Source organism: Balaenoptera acutorostrata, chromosome 17 (assembly GCF_949987535.1).
Source record: "Balaenoptera acutorostrata chromosome 17, mBalAcu1.1, whole genome shotgun sequence".
NCBI lineage: Eukaryota > Metazoa > Chordata > Mammalia > Artiodactyla > Balaenopteridae > Balaenoptera > Balaenoptera acutorostrata.
The window spans coordinates 83,080,721-83,103,097 of NC_080080.1; the positions used below are offsets into that span (position 1 = coordinate 83,080,721).

At 41.0% G+C, this 22,377-nt stretch overlaps 1 protein-coding gene and 1 long non-coding RNA gene across 3 annotated transcripts in view; both read right to left on the reverse strand.

Annotated features, from left to right (window-relative positions):
- SPIDR (scaffold protein involved in DNA repair) overlaps positions 1 to 22,377 on the reverse strand; it is a 358,082-nt gene that overhangs the window by 245,899 nt on the left and 89,806 nt on the right. The gene's annotated exons all lie outside the window — the stretch shown is intronic.
- Positions 18,671 to 22,065, reverse strand: LOC103013109 (uncharacterized). The gene is made up of 3 exons (XR_449863.2): positions 21,943 to 22,065; positions 21,278 to 21,530; positions 18,671 to 20,111 (listed from the first exon to the last, which is right to left on the reverse strand). It is a non-coding gene; the product is annotated as an uncharacterized LOC103013109 (long non-coding RNA).

The window sequence follows — 22,377 nt, forward strand, 5'->3', positions numbered from 1 at the left end:
ATAAAAGTAAAACTCAAATCACCTAAATTAGAAGTAGAAATAAATTTTAAAATTCAATTAGTATTTGCTGATACCCACTCTGACCTCAGTATAATACCAAAAGTTATGAAGAGAAAATCCAAGGGTAAGCTGGCTCACTGGCACTGGGCATCCCTAGACTGGCTGACATACCCCTACACTGGGTTTTCTACTGTGTCGTAACAAATCACCACCAACTTAGAGAGTCCAGGAATGGCAGGCTGAGTTCTCTACTCAGAGTCCCCCAAGGGTAAATCAAGATGCTGGCTGGCTGCTTCTCGTTTGGAGCTCAGGGTCCTCTTCCCAGCTTACATGGTTGTGGTAGATTCAGCTCCTTGCAGTTTTTGGACTGAGGTCCCTGAATTTTTGCTGGCAGTCAGCTGGGGGCTGCTGCCAGCCTACATGACTTTCCACATGGCCTCCCCCATCTTCAGAGCCAGCAACAGATCATCTTTTTCCTGTGGAATCCTCATGTAACTTCCTGCAACTGGTTCTTACAATCAAAGTTTAGAACATTTAATTTAGCCAATAACTGGATTCAGTATTGCTCAACGAATATCTCAAAGTATGCCTAACAAAATTAAAGCCCGTAAAAATCCCTGAGAGGTTTTGAAGTGAGCTTTTTTATAGAAAGGGTCCTACCTTATAAACATTTAATCCAAACTTCTGAGACACTGGACCAGCATTAACATGAACCTTAACCATTCAGGTAATACATGACCTCGAATGAGGTCAAACAAAAAAGCTTTTCTATAGTGTGAAGTTCTTAACCATACTTGTAAGTGCCCCAAATCTATAAAAATTCCTTTCTTCATCATCCACAACTTACTGATTTAATGACAACTATCCTAAAAGAAACTAAACAAGAAATTTATAACAGCTTGAAAAGATAAAACAATTAGAGCTATTTTCTTAAAGGCCGCTAAAAAATTTTTTGTTTGTTTTCTTAATAGCTATTAAGTCTTGGTCTATTTTACCAAAGCAAAAAAGAAAGAAAAATATACAACTTCTAAACTAGACAAAGCAAAATAGAGAATTACACACCTTGCGAACTTTCTACCAGTTTTAGCTACAAATCCACCTGGCCATATCTATTAAAATTAGGCGTTGTCTATTGTTTAAATGGGCTTTCTTGTCTCCTTGATTAAATTAGGAACAATCGGAAGCTGAGTTGTCCACAACAAATCAGAAGATTAAATCTCAGCTAAAAATGAGGACAGCATCTAAAAGTAAACTATCACAAAGAGGCCCAAGGTGGAGACAAACAGGAAAACATCCTCTTTCTGCTGGACAGACATAAAAAGAAGGAAAACAAAAGAGAACTTAGACACTTAGACTTCAAAACTGCACAAACAAGGCAAAATAATTAAATCCAAACAATTTGGAAATATATTCAAAGTGGGCCAGTTTATATCTTTTTTTATTTTTTTCTTTTCATAATTTTCATATTTTTAGTTGTGGCCTTTCTTTTTTTGCTTAGAGAAGTACCTTTAATATTTCTTGTAAAACTGTTTTCGTGGTACTGAATTCTATTAGCTTTTGCTTGTCTGTAAAACTCTTTGCCTTTCCTTCAAATCTCAACGAAAACCTTCCTGGGTAGAGTACTCTTGGTTGTCAGGTTTTTTCCTTTGATCACTTTGAATTATACGTGCCATTCCCCTCTGGCCTGCAAATTTATGCTGAAACTCAACTTACAACCTTATGGGAGTTCCTTTGTACATACTAGTTACTTTTCACTTGCTGATTTTAATATTCTCCATCTTTATTTTTTTGTCATTTTAATTGTTACGGGTTATAGTGTGGACCTCTTTGGTTTCATCTTGTTTGGGACTCTGTGCTTCCTGGACCTAGATGTCTCTTCCCTTTCCCAGGTTAAGAGGGTTTTCAGCTACTATTTCTTCAAATAAGTTCTCTCTCTTCTTCTAGAACCCCTATGATGCAAACGTTAGTACACTGGATGTTGTTCCAGAGGTCTCTTCAACTGTCCTCACTTAAATTTTGTTTTCTGTTCAGCTTGAGTGATTTCCACTGCTCTGTCTTCCAGTTCTCTGATCCATTCCTCTGTACCCTATCATCTACTGTTGATTCCTTCTGGCCTATTTTTTATTTCAGTTATTACATTCTTCAACTCTGCTTGGTCTCCCTTAAATTTTCTAACTCTTTGTTAAACTCACTGTGTCCAACCCTTCTTCTCCTCAGTTCCGTAAGCATCTTTATAATCATTACCTTTAACTCTTAACTGGGTAGATTGCTTATCTCCACTTCATTAAGTTCTTCTGAGGTTCCTTCGTTTGGAACATTTTCCTTTGTCTTCTCATTTTGCCTAATTCTCTTTCTTTATTTCTTTGTATTAAGTAGAGAGGCTGGTTAGGCTTCCTGATCTTGGATGAGTGGCCTTAGGTTGAAGATGTCCTGTGGGGGGGCCCTGCACACACCTCCTCCGGTCACCAGAGCTATATGCTCTAGAGGTGGCCCCTATGTGAGCTGTGTGGGCCCTTCTGTTATGGCAGGTGAATACTGTGGGCACACTGGTAGGTGGAGCTGGTCCCTGGCCCAGCTGGCTGCCAGGTCCTGCACTGGCAGTGGCTGCCAGCATCCTGGTAGCTGGGGCTGGGTCCTGGCATGACTGGCTGCATGGCCTGGGGGGCCCTGGGGCTGCTGCCAGCTCCCTGGTGGGTGGGGTTGGGTCCCAGGAGGCTGACTGCAGGCCCCAGGAGCCCTGGGGCTGGTGCTAGCCCACTAGTGGGTGAGGCCAAGTCCTGGGCTTGCTGGTGGACAGGACTGGGTCCTCATGCAGCTTGCTGCTTGGTCCCAGGGCTTGTGCTGACAGGTTCATGGGTGGGTAAGCCTCTGGCACTGATGGGCTAAAGGGAAGATTCCAAAATGGCCCTTGCCAGCACCAAGTGTCCTCATGGGAGAATGCACTCCCCAAAATGGCTGCCACCAGCATCTGTGTTCCCAGGAGGAATCCCAGTTGCCTCTTGCCTCTACAGGAGGCTCTCCAATATCAGCAAGTGGGTCTGACCCAGGCTCCTTTCAACTTACTGCCCCTGCACTGGGTCTCAGAGCACGAGAGATTTTGTGTGTGCCCTTAAAGAGCAGAGTCTCCGTTTCCTACGGCCCTCTGGCTCTCCCAAAAGTAAGCCCCACTGTCCCTCAAAGACAGGCGCTCTGGGGACTTGCCTTCTTGGCACAGGACCCCCAGCTGGGGAGCTCCTCGAGGAGAACCTCTGCAACTGTGATTCTCCTCCTGAGTGTGGCTGCCCTCCCAGGGCTGCGGGGCTTGACTATACCAGGACTATGCCCCTCCTGCCAGTCCTGTGTGGTTCTATCTCTACCAGGGCTCCGCCCCTCCTGCCAGTCCTGTGTGGTTCTATCTCTACCAGGGCTCCGCCCCTCCTGCCAGTCCTGTGTGGTTCCATCTCTACCAGGGCTCCGCCCCTCCTGCCAGTCCTGTGTGGTTCTATCTCTATCATCTTTAGCTGTGAAAAATTACCAGGACTCCGCCCCTCCTGCCAGTCCTGTGTGGTTCTATCTCTACCAGGACTCCGCCCCTCCTGCCAGTCCTGTGTGGTTCTATCTCTATCATCTTTAGCTGTGAAAAATTACCAGGACTCCGCCCCTCCTACCAGTCCTGTGTGGTTCTCTCTCTACTATCTTTAGCTGTGAAAAATCTTTTCCACTAGTCTTTAGATGGCCCTCATCGATAGCTGCTCTGTAAACAGTTGTAATGTTGGAGTGCCTGTGGGAGGACGTGAGCTCAGGATCTTCCTACTCCACCATCTTGGCCAAACCCTTCAGTCTATGGAATTTTTAACAAACATGATTTTTTTAAATTAAGCCTTTTGATTATGAGAAGGTTGCGATCTTCTTCATTTATCTTTAAAAGCAGCAGCACTATCTGAAATACTACTTGAAATACTCTTTTTCTGATGAGCTGCAGATTTTTAATCAAGTTTTATAATACCATTTCAGGAATACATTCCATAGCAGTGATCTGAATATTGTCATGTTTACCTCCATTTTCCATAGTTAGGTCACTAGAGCTTGATAATTAATGAATACATTCTTGAAGACCCTTATTCCAATTCTAGCCATTGTACCTCTTCCTTTTCATCTCCTTTGTGCATAGCATAGTACCTAGCACCAGCTAATAATTTTAGACATTGTGTTAATTCTTTCAAATCACATATGATTTGGAAAATTATTGTTCCTGGCACAAAATGGCTCACTTTTGACACTAACTCAGTTTAAAAATTTTAATTCACTGTCACATACATACAAAGAAATGCTCTAGGCAATATGGGAAATACAAATATGAACAAGACATCTTTACATTGATGCAGCAGAAAAAAAATTGGCACTTGAATCAGAGAGACCCGGTTGTAAATTCTAGCTTCGGTATCTGCTAGTGGTATAACCTGGACAAGTTTTTTAACCATTCTGAGCCTCAATATCTCAAACTATAAAAGAGGAATAATAATACCTACTTCACAATGTTACCTTGAGAATTAAATGAAGAAATATAAAAAGCACTATAAGATTCTTAGGAATAGGGCTTCCCTGGTGGCGCAGTGGTTAAGAATCCGCCTGCCAATGCAGGGGACACGGGTTCGAGCCCTGGTCTGGGAAGATCCCACATGCCGCAGAGCAACTAGGCCCGTGCACCACAACTACTGAGTCTGTGCTCTAGAGCCCGCGAGCCACAACTACTGAGCCCGCGTGCTACAACTACTGAAGCCCTCACGCCTAGAGCCTGTGCTCTGCAACAAAGAGAAGCCACCGCAATCAGAAGCCCATGCACCGCAACGAGGAGTAGCCCCCGCTTGCTGCAACTAGAGAAAGCCCGTGCACAGCAACGAAGACCCAACACAGCCAAAAATAAAAATAAAAATAAAAAATAAAGAGTGTAGCTAATGAGAACTCCTTTAAAAAAAAAAAAAGAGTCTTAGGAATAGAAATAGTAATATTATCTTACTTATCCCAACGGCCAGCACTGCCTTAGCAAATTACAAGCCTTCCTATCCCTACTCACTCAACAAACATTAATAACATGTACCAGGCATTGTTCTAGGCTGGGGACAAAGGATAAATAAACCATTTTTCTTGGCCTCAAGAAACTTGCAATATAGAAGAAGGAACAGAAAGGCAAACATTAGTAACATAAAGAGTGATAGGCGTTATAGTAGATGTGGGTCATGGGAGGATTCACAGGGAGCGAGGGCTCAAGTTTATGGGCAAGGAAGGTTGATGGGAAAGTCTTCCCAGAAGAGGTGAGTTGAAGTTGAGTAGATACTTCACAGGCAGGGATGGAGTTGGGAAAGAAGAGTGAACTCTAAGCAAAGACAACAGCAGGAGGCAGAAATATGAAGGAATACGGAGCCCTCCATCCGTGGGGAGTTGTCCCGTGGTCAGCACGGCAGAGCCAGAGGGCAAACGATACAAGCAGCTGGGATAAAAATACGACCACCACATCCCAGAAAGCTCTAGGCAAAGCACTTCTAACCGAGCCATCTATTTAGGAGCTCTCCCGATCTTTTTTGGCTTCTTTGGAAGACAACCCAGAGGCTTTATTTTCATGATCTCTTTTGATCCTTGCTATATGCCTATGAGATAGTTATTCCTATTCTTTCTCAGAGAAGGCCCGAAGAGGTTAAGTTGCTTCTAGGTAGAATAATGACAACTGGGACACCAACCTGGCCCATCTGAAACCATGCTGTCCACGTTCTTAACTCTCATGCTCTAATTTTGCAAATGATTTCAAACTTTTGACTACAACACAAATTTCAATTGGCAAGACATATATGTCTACAACTGAAACAACGATTTTATGAGGCAACGTACATACACTGTAATGGTTTTCTTTCTCTTCCCTTTTAAAAAAACCTCTGATTGTAGTTTTTAAGGAGGAGCAAGTGATCAGCAGGGCCAGTGCTGCGGCCAAGTCATGCGGGATGAGAGTGAAGAGTCCGCCTTGGGACTGAAACTCTGCGGCCGTGGGGAACAGCGCCGTGCTCAGGGGCAGAAGCTGGACCAGAGGCAGAGAAGAGGCATGAGAGACAGAAACATAAAGACACGTCTCGAGGAGTTCTGCTTTACACGGGAGTTGGGAAATGAGGCAGAAGCTGCAGGGGAAGTACAGTCAAGAAAGGTGAGAGTTTTGTTTTGATGGATGAAAAGTTCTGTCTTTTGCAAACATAAATAAAAGGCAAATAAATAGTCTGGCATTCAATACCCTCATGATCCTAATTCTCTAAGCTCATTTCCTATTGCTCTTTCATAAAAAAGCCTAACTCAGCTACACCAAATTACTGAATTCTTTTCTTTCTTCCTTTAATATACTATTTATTTTACTTGGAATGCCCCTGCTCCTTCTTGTCTACCTGGCAAACTCTCATTCAATGCTGAAGACTCTGTTACAGCATCCAGCATCCACGAAACCCTTCTCCCCACCCCGGCCGTCTACTATGAGTGAGCGCCCACACCCCCGCCATGGCCAGCCTACCACCAGCAGTCCCCATATTGCTTAGCTTGTACCTACAGTGGAGTTCTTCCTAACCCACAGAGGGCTTTTCTTTTTGCCACCACTACATATTGTACCCAGTTCTATTTCTATGTACTATTTGTATACACGTCTGTCCTTCTTTGAGACTGTGAGCTTGAAAGCCTAACCTGGTTTTTGTATGTATGGCTCCAAGAGTATAGATTGGCATAAAGAAATTTCCTGTGAGAGAATATGAAATAAGTAAGTTCTGACCACTTCACTCACTGAAAACTTCTCTTTATGTGATCTCTAAATAACAATAGCAGAAATCAATTTTTTTTCACTATATACCTTTTCCTTAAGTGTTGGGAGCCCTAGGTGCAACTGTTCCATCTGAACAGCAACAAAGGGGAAATAAACTTTGCACCACTTCTGCAGTTAATAGAGAAGGAAACTAAAGAGGTTCCTTCTGCTTTGGGAGGAGAGCAGATTTCTTTCTAAATTAGATGTCAAACACACGAAAAGACCTCCAGGAGACCACAACCAAATTTTTAGATACTACTCATAGGATAGGCTAACCATTTCTGTTCTGACCCATTGTTACATCTAGGAAACCACCTTTTCAGGAGATAATCGTGAAATCAGCTCCTGTGTAGAGAAGATGAGATTAACAGAACGCAGCAGACTTGAAGTGTAGAAAACAGAAGAGAATGGGAGATAAAACAAATAGAGATTACCTTCCATTCTATTAAAGGAAAAGACACTCATATAATGGCAGGGGGCAGGGGGTGTACATAACATACCTTAAAACATAAAAACAGACAAACCAAAAGAGTCACTGTTAAATATGAGTGAATTTAATATGACCACAGGAAAACAGCCCTGAACAGGATCTTCTTCAGACTATGGTGAAAATATTTTCTTTCCACATGTATTTTGTTCCCCAGATGATGAGACTCTTAAATATACCCTAGAAAAGAAGTTCTTTCTACAAAGCATCCCCTTCATAACTGCCTATCATGACACAGCAACCAAGAAACACAAAGCTTGTGCTGGGGACAGTCAACTGGTGATTTCCTGCTAGACTTTCTCAACACACAGGATGATGAAATGGCCTGGTGTTGCAATGCAGTTATGACTTTGGGTGAAAACAAAGGGCATCCAAGACAGAAGTGGCCGAAGACAGTGGTGCCCAGCAAGAAGTTGTTCCTACAAAGGAAATTGCAGTTTCTAAGACAAAGAGGAAGTCAAGAGGGAGAATTAAGTGTCTTAAGAACTTGAGAAAATCCTGAAGAAACTACTTGTGGTCTCACATCTATTTAAAACCTTACGTAGTATATTCAGGTTATCATTAATTATAAATTTGAAACTTTGCCAATGCAGTTTAGTGTAAAGCTCACCCACAGAAGTCGAATCATGTCTGTTAGGGGCTGCTGTTCTCCTCTATTCCTTGCAGAAAGCTCTCCTGGAAAAATGTCTGGTGATGATACTGACTAAAGGGACAGAGGAAGAGCACTCTCACTCATCTGCTTCTACACAGTAAGAGTCCTGGTCATGTTCCTCTTCATTTTACAATGCCCTGCATTGCCCTCTTCACATACAAGCCCTCACACAATAAGCATCTAGGCTCTGTAATAAATGGCAACTTCTAGAGTTTATTTCCACTTGCCCGTAAAATGTATCCTAGTCACAAAGACCACACTACTAGTCAGTTCCTAGGCATTAAATGAATTAACACAAATTATCATTTTGAGTTTAATACAACTTTCCTAATAAGGTCTAAGGAACCTCTGGCAGAAGTTGTTCCTATCTCCTCCATCTGCAGACAATAGAAACTCAATGGAAACTTCATATCCCACCCCCCTATCTCTTTCTAATTTTTTTTTTACCATGTCCAGAATTCTTTTCCTGATGCTTAGAAATATTCACAGAACAGACCTTTTCCACCATTAAGCAAGAAACAGTATTGCATATATGTTTTTAGTCAATAATAGGCTTTAAAGATATTTAATAGTGGTAGTAACAAGAAGGAGACTATTAAGTTTTTCATAAAAGACCACATGTGACTTTCTTTCCTGTGTCTAGAGTGTGTGACCACGTCGATTTTCTATCAAGACACAGAGCATGTTCACCTCTGCAAGACAATGTGAGGTACCAAGGACCTGCTTTTTACCCTAATTTCCGAAATCTTGTTTGGAACTATTTCACTCTAAATGAGCTGCACTCAAGAGTGAGATCTCCCTCACAAAACCACCTTTTCGACGTCTCAACTCCTTCTGACTCTGTTAATAACCACTGATATCACCATCCTACGATTTCTAATTTGGCTTTGGAATCACCGTGTTCTTACAATCACCATCTGCCTTTCTCACCTTCATTCACTTAAACACTGATGAACAACAAGTGCTCTGCTCGATGCTGCTGCACAAGCACTCAGACAGACACGGGCTAGTTGTGGACAGGGAATCACCTGTTACAACAGAGTGCGCTACAGGCCATGGAAGGAGGAAGGACAAAGTGCTATAAGGTATGTCAGAAGGGCACGAAGCCAGACCCAGGGGCAGGGGCCAGCGAGGGCTCCCAGAGGGAGGGAGAGTGAAGATGACCCTTCACTGTGCTGGGATGCCGGCAGCAGAGTTTCTTGCCAGCTTTTTAACCTCTTCATGTTGACATAGTCCCACTCTCGTAAACGTGTGGGTTTACGTAACAACACACACTACCTGTGCCCTGTGAACGCTGTCCACGAGCTGTATGTTAGTTTTCTATCGTGTGTAACAAGCTTCCACAAACTCAGGGGACTGTAGTCACACAGGCTTATCAGCTGGTAGTTCTGCAGGCCAGAAGTCTTGCTTGGTTTTTTTTGTTTGTTTTCTTGTGGCTGCACCGCATGGCATGCAGGATCTTAGTTCCCCGACCAGGGATTGAACCCATGCCCCCTGCGGGGGAAGCACAGAGTCCTAACTACTGGACTGCCAGAGAAGTCCCTTGCTCGCTTTAACTGAGTCCTCTGCTCACAAAGCTGAAATCAAGGTATGGCTGGGCTTAGTTCTCCCCTGGAGACTCTGGAGAAAAACCCCATTCTAAGCTCATTTTCTTGTTGGCAGAATTCAGGTCCTTTCGGCTTTATGACTGAGGTCTCTATTTCCTTGCTGGCTGTTGGCCGGGGTCCACTCTGAGCTCCTAGATGCTGCCCCATACCTTGCCCTGTGGCCTCTTCCAACTGTGAACCAGCAACATTACATAAATCCCTTTCCTGCTTCCAATTCTGACTTCCTCAGTCTCTGACATCTAGACCCAGATTTAAAGGGCTCATGGGATCAGGTCAGGCCCACTGGGGATCAACTCTCGTCTTCAAGTCCACTGTGCTACACAGCAAAACCTAATCACGGGAGTCAATACCACCCTAGCCACCGTCGCAGGGATGATGCAGGGTACTGCCGGAAACGGGGATGTCAGAGGTCATTTTAGAATTCTACCTACCACAATTTATAAAGAAAACACAAAACCCACAAAAACTTGGCATCAAAATACTTGTCATCAAGGAAGAATTTTATGACACTGATTAGAAACTGGGTACTTGGGTTCTCTCTATATATTTTATTTTTCAATCCTGAGATTCCAAAAACCAAAAAATTATAGACAACTCCCAAATCTATGCCTCCTGCTTTTTTATCCCTAATTCACTCATCTTTACAAATGCCTGAGACATCTATATTTGAATATCTCACTCAACCTCACATGATAAAATTGAACTAACAGCCTTCCCCTTCAGAGTTACCCCGTTCTGAGATTTCCATTACACCCGCAGGCAGCCAGTATTCCAGGGTATCAGCCTCAGCATGATGATTTTACCTTTTACTCTGTGTTCTCTTTGACGTCAAGCCGAACTGAAACTAATTCATCAATAAATCTTAATGCTCCTCCCTCTCTCCATTCCCAAGCACACTCTGTCTAGAACAGGGTCATTAGAAACACTGGTCTCCCAACCTGACCTCCCCTCCCTGGAACTTTCTTTTCTTCTCCTTCTGTCCACGCACACACTGGCCCCACTCTGCACATGCCAGTAAAGTCCCCAACACCGCACTCAGCCGACTCAGGAACTCCCGCTCGGGAACCAGAGCAGCCCCTTGTCCCAGTCACGGATACAGGAGCTCCCGGTGCCAGCGCTCAAGGCCAACACTTAGCATCCCCTGGGCCCTGAGCTCATACTTCAAAGCCCGTAATCCAACTCCACACCACAGAGTCAGCTGCCTGCACTCCTCAGCTGCCAGCCGCCCCACCTCAGGCTCTGGGTGCTGCTCTCTCAGGAAGACATGCCTTAGCCTTGAGGAGTCAGCTCCACAAAGGCTTTTCTCATCACTCTCATCCTACCACCTGCCTCAAGGACCTGTTCACCCATACTGCCTGGCATTAGCCTTATCTTGCTCTGGCTCCTAGCACGTTTTTTTACAGGGGCACTGTACCTCTCCCACTTTATCAGGGGGAGGGTGGCGGCGGCGGCGGCGGCGGCGGCGGCGGCGGCGGCGGTGGTGGTGGGGGTGTGTGTGTGTGTGTGTGTGTGTGTGTGTGTGTGTTCTTTTCCATATCCCTCAGCATCTTATGCAGCACATACAAGAAGCTAGAGAATTAAGTCAATTTTTCCCACGATCCAATCTACATCTCCAGTCCTAACCTTTCACCTGTTTTTATAATCTCTTTCTCCTTGCCTGGAAGAACATCTTTAAAACAGAGGTTAATACACTAGGCCATCCATTCTGGTCTCTGTAGGAATGAGGTAATAGCATAATTAACAATCCAGAGTGGCAGACAAGTCAATTTATTTTATGTTTACATTGAATAATATTTAAGACTCTTAAAATAGGAGTAAATGGAAAAAAGATTCTAGGAAAATAAACTACTTCTTCTAGACATCAAGGACACATAGCAGAAGAGGTTGTAAAGTAGGGAGAGAAACAGAACTTGGAAAATGTGCATTTTCATGTGGAAAACTGCATGTGCACAAAGGTTGCTTTGTTTCATAAGTAAAAGGTGGGAGACAATCTGAAAGTCCACCCACAGGGCAACAGCTAAATGGATGACGGTATCACCACGTGAGGATCCTGCGCCACAGCGGTAAAAAGGGGACCTCCTGAGCTACTATGGAAGGGTCTGGGCACACTGAATGTGTGACTTCGTGCGCAGAGCTATGTGTCAAGTATGCTGTCGTTTGTTGAAAGGGGTCAGGGGAGCTATCTTCATACACATTTACTTACATCTCTGGAAGAATTTAATAATAGTGTTTGCCGATTGGGGGAAGGGAACTCTGGGATTGAGGAGGCTTCCGTCCTTGCCTATGGTATGTGGACTGTGTGAACCTGGTACCGCAAGAGGCCAGGCAGAGCCACCTCTGTAATTGCCGGAATGGAGCAGATTCATCCACAGCTTGCTGTAAAGCTCCATGCTCCAGAAGAAGCTTCATGCTTCCAGAAATACCCATATGTCTTTACCTGATCTTCTCTGGCAGAAGAAAAGTTTTAGAGGTGACACGCCCAAACATTTGTGGACTCCTTCTTTTGCTAGAAGCGCTGCGCTGTACACAGCAAAGACACATCCAGTAGAATAGCCACAGGCCTGCAGCGAGGGCAGACAAGTGGCAACTGCACACAGGAGGCTGCCCACGCCACAATAAAGACCATGCAATCTTGCCATTTGCGACAACATGGATGGAGCTTGAGGCCATTACACTAAGTGAAATAAGTCAGGCAGACAAAGACAAGTACTGCATGGTATCACTTATATGTGGAATCTAAACAAGCCAAACTTGTAAAGATACTTTAAAGTACAGGAGGCAAACTGGCAGCCAGCAGAGAAGTTTTCATTTTTGCTTTTTGCCCTACAGAGTTCTTCACTTTTCGTTTTTATTTCTCTTTGAACTAGTTGTCTACATGTAGAAATTGGGAGATTTCACAGACAGATCTGATTGATAGCTTCTCTTGAAACTGAGAGGATCTGGCAATGCTGTAATCACAGTCCTGCAAGGCAACAGCTGGCTAGAGCTTATTAACAGTTCCTGTGCTCAGCCAGGCCCTCTGGGCCCTAATGGTTTGTATCACTTGCCTGGTCCACAAGCATCCACAGGCCTCCTACCCTGGGACTTGTTCCTATACAGATGAATCAATGACAAACAAGGTGAGCAGAATAAATTTCTCCAGGCTCCAAGGTGAGCAGAATAAACTGAATTACAATTTGAGAGTGATATCCTTTGGCTGCTTAAGGACTAATGAGAAATAACCAGCCACACAGCAATGATTCTTGTTGCCTGTTTTCTGGGAAAGCCACTCTCCATTTCTGTAAAAAGAGTGTTCCAGGCTCTTTCAAACAGTTTTACACATACACATACATCCATACGATTCAGCATGAAAGCCAATCCTGACCGCACTGTTATGGTTAGTTATTACTGAGGATCCATTTTTCAAAGAAGGAGGAATACCTGGGAGGAGGAAGCTAGCGGTACATTCCAAACTGAGAACTACCGTTTATGATATTTTCTTGAGACACAAAAAAATACATGAAACACACACACCCACAATCACTGTACTTCCTTCAGAGGTGCGATGCTCTCTACCCTACACTGTAGGACACTTACAAACTCTGTACGGCATGAAGTTGAGATTTAACCTCAAGTTCATCTGCAGTGGCTAAGCTGATTTTCGAGGAAAACTGTAGGACACTTACAAACTGTGTACGGCATGAAGTTGAGATTTAACCTCAAGTTCATCTGCAGTGGTTAAGTTGATTTTCGAGGAAAACAGGAAAAAGAATTAAAACAAATTCATAGCCCACCTTCATCCTTGAAGAAAAGGTAAGACATAAAATCACTATACTGTATTCATTAACTCTCCTTTCCATTTTGCCCCTGTGGGTACAGCCAAAAAGGAAGGCCGTCTCAGACTCCTTCACATGCTCTGACACACAGAACTGGGACTTGGGGCTCCCAAACAGGCAGACGCCTTGACTGTGGTACTTTTCAAAGGAGAGGTGCTGTCAACGTCTGGGACTAACAGTGTTCCAACACAATGATAACAGAGGTGATGTGAATTCTTCATCTAATGTGCCACAAATAATATAAAAACGGAACTCTACTAAAAATCTATAGAAGTAAAATGCCTCAGTCTCATTACCAGATGTCCAGGAAATCCCACTCACACTAAGAGTTAATGTCTTAAGATGAAAATAAATTATACAAAAATGTTAATTCTAATTACCTCCAGCTAGAGAGACTATAGAAAAGTTATTGTGAAAGTTATTATTATCAGTTAATAATGCAGAGAAAACTCAAAAATAAGAGGTGTGTGTGTGTTTGTGTGTGTGTATCCTACATCCTAACTTCTTAAACGTAAATAACTATGGGCAGGACAAAAACCCATAAAAATGAAAGAAATATATTACATGACAACAAAATCTTTAAAATTTTCCCACTGATATAAAGGTGAGAAAGTGCTCTAGAACTGAGAAATTCTTATGAGATAATCTAAGCCAATGACATTCCATATTTAGAGACAACTACAGAGAGCACAGGTGTGAAGGTATTTAATCGTCTTCTCTTCACAAGACTGCTGTGGGGCAGATATAAGGAGATCTTAGCCTTAAACCTTAATCTTAAATTAAGAAAATCTGTGTTAGGTCCTGTCTCCCGCCACCACAGGAAAATGGGCCAAACTCAGGAGTGAACATACACTGTAAACCTATCATTTTGGACATACAGTTATTTGGGAAAAAATAAGATAATCACTCAATATTTATTTCTTTAAAATTAAAAAATAAAATGAAATGGTCTGCCCAAAGCCCAGTTTACTTGTTAACAGATTTGATAAGTAAGGATGGCAATTCTTACCAGTGTGGAGAGCAAAGGCTGTCAGAATAAAATACGTGTAAGCCACGAACATTTTAGTGAGTAAACACTCACAAATCCACTGAATCACAGGTACGCATATTTATATTTAATGTCCTCTAATATCATTTACTAACCTTAATGCAGCTTTAAAACACTACATCCTCAACACATAAGAAATCTCCTTTCCTTTCTTTCTCATTTCCTCCCCAAATTTTTTTCAGAACTCCAAATTCCAGATTTCAAATCTCTTTCTTATAAGTAAAAAAAAACAAAGGCACATATTTATGGAAATGAGTTTGAGGCTCTTTGAGCTTTCCTTCTTAGAAGTTCAGCTCAGTGAAAGAAGCAGAAATCATATGGTGAGGAAAATAAATGCTATCTTGGTCCATCATACCACAGAAAGAATGTAACCCATAGCCAAAGTGAAATGATGGAGTAAAAATAAGATAAAGGAAAGAAGTTTGACTTAAGCAAATGTCCTCCTTCTCTTGGCCTTCCTAAACCCCTCCACACTCAGTGCTTTTTTCACGTAGACATCCTAGAACCTAGTGGGATATCTTTAAAAACTATAAGATACACACTGAGCAGAGCAGTGCGCTGACATCTCCAACACAGGCAAGATAAGTACAAGTTCTGACTGGTAGCTAGAGAGTGGGTGTTGGGACGTGGAAACACAGTGGAATGATTTTCTCTCCCTTAGATCCAAATAGCAAGGTGTGTCAAGGCCCAGAAATTTGGATGGAAGACTCTAAGATGAACAAGAGGCATGTTAGTATAGAAAGTTTAATGTGTTCCCTTACAATCCCCGTTGATAAATTCACATGTCCCCCTATTCCTTAATTTCCTACTTATTTAAGAATCAAAACCTTTTACATGAGCACTCAACTTAAACTGATTAGAATACAAGGAGATTCTTCCTCTCTTAGGACCTAAATCAAAGATTCCATTGTTGTCCTCATCTGCCCTTTACCAGCAGAGTAATGCTGGGCAAGGTTTTAATTTGAGACTCAGCCTAAGTTTCCCACAGGCACAATAGAGACAGTAATGCCCACCTCAACAGGGCCACTGTGGAAACTGAATGAGAAAAATATACATAAGCAAGATCCTCTAGGACTCTGTATATCAGTTAGAAACCCACAAAATAGCAGATGTCCTTACTGTACAAGTTTTAAAAACTGAAGTTCAACATCCAAATTTTCTAGGGCTTTATGTATATACTGGTCTTATTTTAGGTATCAGATGCAACCCTTCCCTGCCCCCACCTACCTCAAATGTGCTGTCTACTCAGGAATGTTTTTCATTACAATCTCTCCTGGAAATATACGTTATACAGATCATTACCACACATTCAACCTATGGGACGCATAAGCTTTGTTAATGAGCTCTCTACTTGGAATTTAATTATCATATGAAATTTTGGTAATACATTTTCAAATGGCCAAGCCATGTGATCATGCATGCTTATTATACACTCATTTCTTTAACTCTTTTCCTTAATTAAGTACAGAATCTTTCTCCACTTAGTTTTTCTCACAGATGAAAATTCCAATGGTATCAGGACACATATCTCATTAAGTATCCTCCACTACGACATGAAAGTTTCAGTACTGACAGATACTCAGAGTGAGAAATCATGCTCTGATCCCTCAACTTTGTCCTGTTACCCTCATTATAGGCGTAAAACTGTCTGATAAAAGTAGAGAAATTTAAGGGAATAAATACAGAATAAAAAATATAATATCACCGATTCTATTTTCATGAGAATTGAATGTTTAAACAGTTGTATTTAGTTCTGCTTTCACCATAGATACAGGTATTTAACTCATGAGTATATGAGTCTTGCCAGCAGTGTTTTCAAAAAATCCCTGCCACTACCCATCTGCCTGTCTTACCTCTACTCACTCATTCATGATGATCCAGGCCCTTATGAAACTTCAGTCTAGCTGGGGAGAAAGGCAGGTAAGGCAATGCTTATTGGGAGCTATGACAAAGGACACAATGGGAGCAAGAAGAGCACTATGGTGATGTAATACCCAAATCCTAACTTTCAACTAACGCTACAATATGTCTCTTGAGGAAGGAGGGGAAGGAAGTAGTATTATTCCTCCCAGCATTTAACATTCTAAGGCTTTCTGAGAAATTTATGTATATTCAATCTGCATTAACAGTATTTAATACTGTTCAAAGGTCCTTGGAAGAGCAATAAATTAGTATTTTTGCCAAAGGAAGATTTGATGGGGGAAAAAAAGTTTCTGCTGTTCAAGCTTTACTGGAAGCCCAGCGAAAGTAACCCATGCAGAAAAATGCCTGAAAGAAATGTTTATATTACAGCTTTTGCTAACATGTTTGGTTTTAAATACTTAATATAAGCCTATAAAACCATATGTTTATGATTTATTTGCTTTGTTTGATTATTTTTTGATATAAAATATGTTCCCATACCTAAATGCCCCATCATCATAAGTCTGATGTGTGATGTGACTGCCATCCATTAACTGGCCAAGCTGTTAGTACATGGTGAGCAGCTGAGGACAAGGCATCTTGCCAGATTCCAGAAAGGCATTAATGAATAAGACAGTGATCAATCACTAAAAAAGAAATATTAGCAGACATCAGCCCCCAAAATCACATATTCCAACAGACAGTAATGCAAGACTTCTTTAAAACCTTTATCAGTATCAACAGAAATTTCACATCCTTGGTTAAATACTAGAATGAAAAGGAAAAAAAGTAAATTTCCGAGGATCTAGTGAGCTAGTATAAGGCAAGATACGTTTGCTCACTCACTTACACATATGCAAATTCGTTTTGGAAAAAAATTGTTTAAATGTATAATTTTCAGGCAAAACTGCTCTAATCATTAGCTTTCTGTATACTTACTGCATTTTTAATGCAACAGGGTCAGGGCATTTCTGACAGTGGAAAACAAAGTTGGTAAGTGAGAAAAAAACCAAGAAACTAAGCAAGAACCATTCACTCCAATGAGTGAAAGGATGAATAAAATCCTTAAAGATGGATATCTGATAGTACTTTTCTTGCTTCTAATCCACCTCTTCCAGCTTCCATTTGCACATGTGACTGAGATAAGCACTTTTTGGATACTACGTGTTTTCTTCAGCGGTATAACGCAACACCTTACATGACACAGTAGAGTTCACGTGGCACCTACTAGATACTTGTCTGGTATGGTTAAGAGAGCAGTGATATTTCACCAGTTCAGACACGGAGAGTCAATAAACAGACAAGAACGTGATGTCGGCGTCAAAAGCACTGTTTGTATATGAAGCCATAAAAACCACATCCCTGAAAGACAAAAGTATTAATAATGTTGTTTTAAAACAACTAATTCTCCAGACCCACCTAACATGCCAAGACAGAGGAGTGTTCCTCACTCAGTTTAGAATCTACACTGAAACTTATCTGAATGAACTTGACCCTGGCTGGCAGCAAGCCAGTAACCTTCGTCACTGAAGACTTAACAGAACACTGTGTTCTTGGCACGAGCACAAAGAAAGGTGTTGAAATCCATGCTAAAAATAATCTCAGCTCACATTTTAATCGGTTTTTAAATATGATGATAAAAGATACTTAAATATGATGAGGGCTTTTCAGTGTTTGGTACATTTTTAATTCAGATAATTTTTAACCCCTACTTCATTTGGTTCACTTTCAACACTTCCCGGAACAATCACTGGCCCCTCCCAGAACACTGTGAATCCCCGCTCTGGCCCTCCTCTGTGCCTCCTCCTCTAATGATTTACCTGGAAAATTCCAATGCACCCTGCACTGGCAATGGTAGGAGGGACAGCAAGTAAAGCCAGAAACAATGCATTGACTCACTTCCGCAGAAAGCCCTGGAGAAAAATGTGGGCCATGGTTCAGTCGTCTTACGCGATGCTGTCAGAACAGGTAAGAGGTACTAAAGTTATGTCATTCCAATACAGATTACGTTAACTCATCCACAAAGGTAAGATGCAAATGAGAAGGCAAGGAACACACAACGTGGCAGGGAGTCTATATACTTTCTTTCAGAAAAAACACTAGTCTTCCTTTAGTTTTTGCCATCCTCCTTTTCTCCTACTCCAAAAATGCCATCCTTGGTCTAACATTAGGATAGTTCAATCTCACAGTGAACTACAACAGTTCACAATCACCTCCTAATATGGGGGAAACCCACACAAGTCCTAGAATGCTCAGAGTGAACAAGATTCAAACCACAAACATTCAGCAGTCTACACTGGCAGAAGTCAACAACAAAATGACAGATGTTTATTCACCCTTAAACCCTTTAGCTTTTAGTCTTAATTATTTACTACTTTTATAGATCTCTCATCTTACAGCAGCATATATCCCATGTTCAAGTCAAAGCAAACAAGCATATAAAGTCTTTTAACTCTGAGGTTGATATTTTTATGGCATAGACTCCAGATAAAAACAGAATTACATAGTCAAATGATTTTTCTCAACATAGTAAAACGTTAAAGAATATTGAACACTTACTCTCTTAAAATTATAATGTACTTTAAACCTTACTTTTTCAAAATCATAACATAATTATTTGTTCATAATTATTTCAAATTATGTTTAAAGTAAGTTGCAATTAATACTAACCCAGGAAGTCAAAGAAAAAGAATTTAAATATGCATGGTTTACCTTCAATTAAAAGCTTCTTTTTTCAACCAAATATGACTGACTCAGATGAACGTTAAAACTAATCTAAATATCTTGATACTAACTGATAACTAAGTATACATGGACCAAAACTGCATCTAGAAGTAGGCCTAGGCTTAAAATTTTGCTATAATTAAAAAGTCAATTCTACTCTGTATTTCTATGATATGACCATCTAACCAACAAACTAAAACACCATATTAGTTAACTTTATATAAAATCACCATTTATATTATACATTTGCTATAAGGATATACTCTCTCATGGCATTCCACCATGTTATACAGAAGCACTTCAACAATTTAGACAGCCTTGGTGTAAGAATTATAAAATTTCTATGCAAAGACCTTCTGATAATCCTTCAGAAACTATTCCATCTACACAGAATGATAGAGAAATGAACCTCCCTGCTGTTGCGTGTGTGTGTGCATGCGCACACACACGCGTGTCTACATCTATACCTATCTATGAGGGCAGTGCTTACAAAATATACATGAATATAAAAAGATTAAAAGAAGAAAGTTTTAAATGGCAGGATTTTTTTTTTAAACTTCCTGCTTTGATAAAACTTGAGACATACAGGAGAGTTACAAAGATTATAACGTAGAGTTTCTATGTAGTCTTCACCCAGCTTCCCCTAACGTTAACATCTTATATAACCATGGTACAATTAGGAAAATAAAAATTAACATTGGTACCATCCTATTAATTAAACTACAGGCTTTAATCAGATTCCTCCAGGCTATCTGTTTCAGGATCCAATCCAGGATCGCACACAGCATTTAACTGGCATGTGTCCCAATTCTCCTCCCATCTGTGATGGTTCTTCTCTCCTTGTCTTTCAAACTTGGCACCTTAGAGAAGTATTGTTCAGGTATTTTGTAGAATGTCAATCAACTTGGATTTGCATGATATCTTCTCACGATTAGACAGAAGGCGGGAACTCTGTGGTGGTGTGCCCTCAGTCCATCACAGCAGAGAGTACACAGTATCAATGTCAGTAACGCTGATCACTTGGTTAAGGCGGTGCCTGCCAGGGTTCAACACGTAAAGTGCTATTTTCCCCTGTGTAATTAAGAAATATTTGGGGGGAAATATTTTAAAGTCATACAAATTTATCCTGTTTCTCATAAAGTTTTGCCCACTGATTTTAACATTCACTGACTGGTCTTACCCTCAGCAATTATTATTGTTCTGGTCTAAAGATGACTTCCTATTTCCCTCATTCCTTCTACATTTGTTGAAATTCTTTTCTAAGTTGTTCTTTCTCTACTATTTATTTATTTATGTATTTATTTACCCGATCATGTATCTGTATCAGTATGGACTCATGGATATTTATTTTATTCTTTCGGTTATAATTCAATATTATCATTCCTTACCTCATTGCTCCAATTGTTCCAGCTTTAGCCACAGACTGAATATGTCCTTCGGACATTCCTCCCAACACTCTTTTTTGAATACTTTCCTATTTTCTGACAACCAAAGATGCCCCACGCTCATCTTATGTTTTCTCTGCCCTGGCCACAGATTCAGCCACTTTTTCTAAAGAGCCCTGATTCCTTTTATTGGAGTGTGGTATTGAAAACCATGACCTGGGCCGCTAGGTTTACTTGTTGCTCACTGCTTCTAGGCCCCCTCAGTGGAAGAGACAGGAAATTACACACACACACACACACACACACACACACACACACACACACACACTTCTATACTTCCTTCTTGCATCTATCTACCTATCTATATATACTTTTTTTTTAAAAGAAAGCACATAAGTTCAAACTGATACACTCAACTCCAATACGCAGCCATGGAGTTCATGTCAGCATTTCCCACTGCTTATTTGTAACTTCACTCTCCCCCAGCTCTCAGTATCTACAATATGAGTTATATTTACTTATGTGCTCAACAACAGTACACATGCAAAGTATTTTCAAAACTGCTAAGTCATAGCTGTGAGAAACAAACTAGAGTACAATGTATGTATCCAGTTTTGTTTTTAGCCTTAGGGTATTCAGCCAAAGTTACTTAGATCAGTACCCTCTTCCTCAAACCCTTGAGTGAAGTTACATAATTCACCACAGTCTGCATTCCGTCTTGGGTTCCCCTGACAACCTGATTTATTTAAATGTGCAAAGTAAAATTCGTTATGGGGTTCACAGTTCTATAGGTTGTAACAGATACTGAGTTCCGTATGCATTGCCACAGTACAGAAAGGACAGCTCCCTCACCTTGAAAACTCAGGTTTCTCCTTTGTAGTCAATCCCTTACCCCAATCTCGTCAACCACTGATTTGTTTCCATCATGATAGATCTGTAACATACTTGGTTTTAACTTCAGTAATTCTGTGATTCAGTCACCAATCGGTGAAGATTTACCACATGCCAATCTCTGAGCTAGGTATCGAGAATGATAAATCAAATCTCAGACTAATGAAGGGGTTCTCAGTCTCTTCTTGAATATGAGAAAATCCAACTCTCATACCTGGAGCCAAAAATAGTAGAAATAATAAGGAAACCTTTGATTTTCCTATTTGTTTCTTAACTTTAGTACCATCATCTTATATTGGCAATAAATTTTTTAGGGAAACCAGCTGAGGAAAGCTGAGCTCTATCTCCTCAAATACTAGTATTTACATTAGGTGATTTTTTTAAAGGAAAAAAAAAAAAAAAAAAGACATACTGAACAATGAACAAAACAAGACTACAATTTAAAATTTTTCCTAGGTGCAAAGTCAACATATAACATAGCATCCACTTAATTATTCCTAATATCAATTTACTAGTACAATAAAGTTAGGACAGCTAGACAATGATCTTGAAGTGTGTATGCCTTAACAATTTCCAATCCAATGGAACTTTAGATGAAACTGAGAAATATGGTTTTTAAAAATTACCTATATATTCTGAAATGTCTCTTTCAAAGCGTGACCAGATTGAAGCACATGCAGGGATGATGCCCACAGTTAAGTGTGTCCGTATAGTATCTCGCCTACTGGAGGAAAAGGGGAGGCAGCCGAGATGGATACCTGCACTAAAGGTAAGTAAATGATGAAGTACCCGCGGGCGTAAGATAGGTAATAGTAAGAAAGAGAGTTTACAATGCATACCAAAAGCTATCTTTAAAAATACAAAATCCAGACTTACTTCAAAGCACAATAGAGGACAAATCAGAAGTATGAGGAAGAAAATCCAACTTACGTTACCATCATAATTAGATAACATACGGCAGAAATTCTACAGAGAGGAAAGCAGTGAGGCCAAAGAAATAGCCCTGAGCTGGCAGCTGGCTGCTCTGTTTCTAACCGTGCATCTTCTCTCTGTCCAGACAA